Raw genomic sequence first — 6,843 nt, 5'->3', positions numbered from 1 at the left:
TTATAAAAGAGTTGAAGAAAGTAACTCAGCGAAATGGAAACTTCCCTTTCAGGAACTCTAAATGGGAAATATTTTAAGAGGACAAAATTTTATGCCGTTATTATTCTATAGTAACTTACGCTAAAAGATTCCTTGGAAATCCGTAAATAAAGTATTTGCAGTGACTACAGAACTATAGTTATTTGTTTTACAAGGAGGCAAAGTTGTTGTTTAACCGCTCATGCTAATATTGATAGATTCCAAAACTGAATCACGAGCGTGGCGAGGGTTTCAAAGCACGAGAGTTAAACAAAATTTGCCCCAGAGTGAAACACAAAAAAAATTACACTTAAACACTATATATTTTTAACTACTGGAAATGCTGTAACTTAACGCTGTTTAGAAATACCTACTCTCCAAATAAATACATAATGTGTGAAAATTAATAGGATTCCCAATAAAATATTTGTTGGTCTTACCAGATTAAAAAATACATCCTCACATGAAGAAAAATCCGTAGCGGCAATGTTCGTAACGGCATGCATAAATGCACAGAACAAGTTAGAATGGCGATGCGAGCAGGGTACGTGTCACCGCCGGTTTTGAGCAAACGCTCGCATGCTACTCGCCCGCGCTGACCGAAAAACGAAGTAAACGTGCCTTTTGCGCCACAATAACCTTCAGATTAAGAAGCCAGACATCAAATCTGTCTAAAGGAGACGTATCCATTCACCACGCACACAAGTTTTTAACTTTTTACTACCGTTGCGCGAGTGTTAGTAAATGTGGAGAGGAACGAGCGGCGATACGGTTCCGATACTAACTGCGCGCCATAGCCATTCTAACCTCTTTAATATGTTCTGTGCATAAATGCTACGCGCGTAGGGTTGCTACGTCGTAGCAATACAAAAGTTACCGTGGCGTATCCTGATTGTAATAACATGTTATAAGTTTGATCTGTCAGGTCAAAAGGGACGTTTTGCGGTTTGACACTGACTGATCATATTAGGGATTGCAGAACCGGTACTGTTTAAAGGAACCGGGATTTTCGGTACCGGGCAAAAATGGAACCGGGATTTCCCGGTATTTTCGGTACTTTCGGGACTGCCTTCAAAAATCAGTTTTCACATCAATTTTCAGTAAAAAAAAAGCGTAAAACGACCACGAATCTGGGCCCGATTCGGATTTTGTAATAGACATCTATTAGATATCTCCAAGATACGATAACGATATGTTTAAGATCTTACCTTTCAAATTTGACATTTCCGCGATTCTGGAGATACACTTGAACGATTTCCACAAGATATTACTTAGAGATCTAATTCACATCTAATAGATATCTAACACGATCTATCGTAAAAGTTACATTGGTTGCCCGAATTGCGCTGCAAAAGAGAACTAGTTGAAATCTAAACTATAACGTATCTAGAATGGATATGTGTCGTCTTTTGTGAATATCTTGAAATTCGAATACAGCAGTCTTTCTTAAAACAATAAAAAAGTAGCACAGTGAAGGTACACACTTCTTTTGTACCATAATATGTGTCTTTAAATAATTTGTTTTTTTTTCCTAAACTACATGATATTTTTACTATCTTTGTTGATTGGCAAAAACTGAATTGTGGCTCAGTAATATCATCATTTTTTTTTTATATGTAAGACGTTTTGTGAAAAAGGATAAAAAAAATTGATAATTTTCGCATGCGTTCAAAATGGGCTGTGGACCTTCGAACATATAATAACAGAACTATCAATACGACAAATCAAGAAATTATTCAGCCAAAATTATTAATTCATTTAAAATATCATTATCATATGTGAGTTTCTTATACCGTGTTTGAATTTGAATTAAAAGTAGTATTTTATTAATTACAAAATTGTCTCTATTTTTGCTTCTAGTTAGTATACAAATATGAAATAACTCATTGTTCGTATAAAATTATTTATCGTACAAACTTTTATGCCCTTAAAGTATCAAATTACGCAATTTTATATTGTCGGCATTGTCAAGCCCATTGACTTTATTTTTAATTTATTTTAATGTAGTGGTCAGCCGTAAAAGTATTACCAGCCTTAGATTGATAAAATATATTTATTTTCTTTATAAAACATGATATTTCATGCTAAGAAACAGAAAGCAGTCAAATATTGTACCGGAAATTTTAGTCCCGAAAATCCCGGGAGTACCGGGATTTTAATTTTGAAATCCCGGTTCTTTGCTTGGCTCTAAATCCCGGGAATTCCCGGTACTTTCGGTACCGGTATTTCCCGGGAGCAAACCCTAATACCGGTAGACCGCGGCATTTCACGGTAGACCGGGCCGTGTCCAGGCCGGAGCTTCCGGCGCATCGTTTTCTATGGAAAGCATCGCGATCGCCTGACATGTCATAGAAAAGTAAGCGCCGGAAGCTTCGGCCCGGACACGGCTCGGTCTAACGTGAGTCATCCTTAACTGGGCTATTTTATTCAAATTCGGGATTTTTATGTCTACTCAGAATCACGAGCTTTTTCGATCCAAATTGGATAAAAAAGTGTCCCAAAAACTCCATACATTTTTCGCTCTTTCCATTCCGTTACCATCACACAAAGATGGGACCGCCATAAGGCACTTTGTATCGTGGAACGTCGAAAAATGGCCCACCTGGCGGCCTAGCCAAGGTGACAATCGCTATCGCTTCGCCATCGAATCGCTTTGTGTCTCTCTATCACTCTTCCATATTAGTGCGACAGTGATAGTTGCGTTTCGATCGCTACGGAGCGTAAGCGATTGGCATGTTGGCTACGCAGCCTGATTCTAAAACTAGAATACCGCTTCTTAATTCCGAACTCCTAACTTTCCAGCTAGTACGTGAACAGGAATCTACACTTAACTGAAGTTATCTTAGTATTTTAAATGGATCTTGGAAACTGGTTAAACAATAAAACAGGATATGTTTATGCTTGAACAAGTTGAGGTAAAACATTTCTGAAATATTGAACATTTTAATGTTTCTTGCACCATTCCACTAACCCGGGGTTAACCGGTTAAATCTGGGGATACCATGGTTACCTGTATAATTTGACAATGGGTTAACGGATTAACCGCTTAACCCCGGGTTAGTGGGTTGTGCAAGTGGCGCTTAGAGTCACAAACATTTTCGATCCTTATGGGAGAAAAAAATTACCCAAAATTTTCATACATTTTTCGTTCCTTCCATTCCATTACCGTCATACAAAGTTTACTTACAATTTTTTTTAACGATACAACCAAAAAAACTGGGACAATTTTACTTCTATAAAGATCAAAAGCACGTGAATTTAAGTACAAATGACATTACAATGAAAAAAGAAATTGTAGAACTGTAAAATAAAAAGGCGCGACTACTTACTTACAAAACACTTCAAGATAAATTTTTTTCCAAGTTATATCAAACTTCGCCAAATTTCACACATAATTGTAACATTCATGTATTGTATGGGTACCTATACATTTTAAACTTCAATCATTTATTTCAGTATAATACGCATACTTTGTAAACCTAGCTAAATTAGCTAAGGTCTGATGGGTTAGGGCCAACGGCCAACCTTTTTCTGTGTCACCGACGGGAACTGAAAAATCTTTCTCGTATTAAGTATGACGCAACTCACGCCGCTCCATTGCGCGAGCGGGACATCGCCATATAGGTGAAGTCCGGGTAAAGCGAACACCCCAGGCAAAGCGAATTCGGGCTCCCAATCCTAAACTATTCGACTTTGTCGCACCACGCGCCTATATGATGTTCAGGATCCTTCGCTCTATGAGCGGCAAGCGTCATCGTCACAGGGAGCGGTCGCTGTGAGCGTCGTCGGTGACGAGTCAAAATGTGTTTTTAGTGCAAAATATTCGATTTTGAAAGGTAAGATAATTACTGTGACAAAATTGTATGTTATTTTGTCACAGTAATTATCTCGAATTTTAATTCAAGATGCTTCTATTGCTTATTAAAGTATCTTCCTTTTACAACGCATTTCTTTTAAAACAATCCAACGGTTATTTTTTTTTTATTCTTAATTTCTTTAACTGACTGAATGGGCAAAGTGGATCGGGCAAAGCGGATAGCGTGTTCACTTTGAATTTATTAGGTAATTTTTTTAATGATTATATTTTGTTACAGATGGTATATAAATATCAAAAAAAGATCGATAATGGCTCCTGGCTAACAGACGTCATGGAAATGGCTATTAGAACGTGGATTCGCTGTGTTAAAATGTCTTCAGAAATGCCGTGAAGACTTATGCATATGAAATCAGTGAAAATATATCAAAAGTTACTTGTGACAGCTTTTTATAATTAATATTATTGAAATGATCTTATGTTGATTAATTTTCACTTAGTTATTAAGTTCACTAAGATTTTATGAGTAATATTTGCTTTGCCCGGGGGCCTGTTTCACTTTGCCCGGCACCCTGGGCAAAGCGAATAAAATATATTTTTTTACGTTTTGTTCAAAATTGCAGCAACTATTAAACATTGGAGGCTAGTGTTGTTTTAAATTAAAAGATTATTAAATAAAGACTTATTATTGATACTTTTTTCATTTCTTCCTCGTTAAATTTTTCTGTAATGTCAAGTCAAAGGTAAAGGTGTTCACTATGCCCGGACTTCCCCTACATGCACAGCGCTGTCTCTCTCACGAGTGGATCGGTGTGATAATCGCATATGTCCCGGAAACTGACCTCTGCACGTTGAATTCGTTAGACCTGCTACCTATAGCACAGAATAAATAATAGTACTAGGTACAGAAGACTCTCTCTAATAAAACGCGTCTGTTACGATCAGCACAGATATGGCCGCTAGGTGGCGACAGCGCCACGCGCGGCTTATGGCTTTCCCCAAAATTGGAGCCGAACGGATGTATTTTTAGCTACCTGTAGCAAAGCGACGAAATCGCGGAGTGAGCCACGCCTGCCTATAGACACATTTTGTTCCGGTAAAATTGTCTACCTAAATGGTTTAAGCGTTGTAAGCGGTGTGAATTTTCTTCGCAAGAATCTCGTACATTTTGTCATTAGGTAAGATAATACCTATATTACCTATTAAATGCGAATCAAAATAAATAATTATTGAATTCCTACATTCACAACATTAGAATCTGGGACTGCATAATCGAAAAATAAAGGTATGATCATACCTACCAGGTACCTAATATAGGCATTATCTTACCTAATGACAAAATGTACGAGATTCTTGCGACGAAAATTCACACCGCTTACAGCGCTTAAACCATTTAGGTAGAAAATTTTACCGGAACAAAATGTGTCTATAGGTAGCAGGTAGGTCTCACGGTATGATACGTATACGCTACCGGTATTACGTCATGCCGATTTATTTCGGTTAGATTTCGATAGCAAAAAATTTTTTTTCGTTAGCGGAATATAACTTATATAACGGTACCTATCGTTTTTTTTTCGAAACCTAAACCTTTATGTTATAGTACCATTTTAGCTTTCAACGTCAGACAGCAACGTCAACAGCGGTAGCTTACGAGTATGAGTAGGTATCAACAGATAATATATTTTTATGCATTGTTACAGCACAGCGGAATAATTTTCTCGTAAGAAAATTGTGTAACAATCAAAACCGTCTTCAGGGAATTAAGATCGCTCGGAGATCGTGTTTGTGTGCGTGAACAGCATTCTTAGGGCAAGATGGCTTACTTCGGAGAGCAATGAACAGCCTTCGAATTATTATTACGTTCTTATACCACTTTAGATAAGATAAAGATAAAAGATGTTTATTCGTGACGATCACAAAACATGTACGGACATGTACAGACAACAACAACAGCAAGAAAAGAAGAAATTAATAAGTGTGCATCACGAAATGGACCCAACTCAGCATAATGCTAGCTATAAAGCCAGCGCTGGTCTTCCGTAGGGCCCATTCGGTGATGCCACGACAGATAACACATAAAACACTACAAAGATACACAAAAGGAATAATTAAGAAAATAGAGAATACAAAAAAAAGGTTTAGCTTCATTTACGAGTACTCGGGCCTTACCATGATGTCCTTATTCAGTTTCGGTCCTAAACAGAATCGCAATAAGGACGTCATGGTAAGCCCCTGTACTGGATGTATACTGGATGCTACCCTTGCCCGTGACATGGGTCGCACGCAGAGGCAGGGCTCGCCAAGGTGTAAAGGACTATTGAGTTGAGAGTGAAGGAATGAAATTGAACTTAGGCTATTGAGTGAATACGATGGACTAATTATATTTCTATATTATTAGTAATCTAGGATCACACTTATGGGAAACAAGTAAGGCATCTGAAGAAAAGTCTTACTTTAAGAGCCCATCAACGTGCACACTAGCGCACAATAATCGTGATTATTTAAATTTTACGAAATACATTTAAAAAAGGGGGCCGCTACGTACTGTATCTTGTATTAAAGTACCTTTTGAATACATCAAACTAGTTTCTATGTTGCTGGATTCGACAATCTATGCGTCCAAAGTTAAAACGGCCGTTTTTCTTTTGAGTTCACAGATTGACGAATCCAGCAACATAGAAACTAGTTTGATTGTATTCAAAAGGTACTTTAATACAAGATACAGTACGTAGCGGCCCCCTTTTTTAAAATATCTTTCGTTAAATTTTAAATAATCACGATTATTTAGCAGTGGTGCTAGTGTGCACGTTGATGGGCTCTTAATAATTACGGAGGAGGGTATTTGTTACACCACGTTTAGCGACCATTTTTACAAAGTTTCAGACACAATAAATAATTCGCACTTTAAAAGTGACTTTGTTGCTTTCTGCTGTGTTGACGCAACAGGCTTACACACACACTCACATAATGAGCCCAACACAAACATGGAAAACCATAATATTAACAATGCT

Source organism: Cydia amplana, chromosome 15, assembly GCF_948474715.1.
Source record: "Cydia amplana chromosome 15, ilCydAmpl1.1, whole genome shotgun sequence".
NCBI lineage: Eukaryota > Metazoa > Arthropoda > Insecta > Lepidoptera > Tortricidae > Cydia > Cydia amplana.
The sequence above is the reverse complement of the archived record's forward strand: the minus strand, read 5'-3'. Positions refer to the sequence as shown.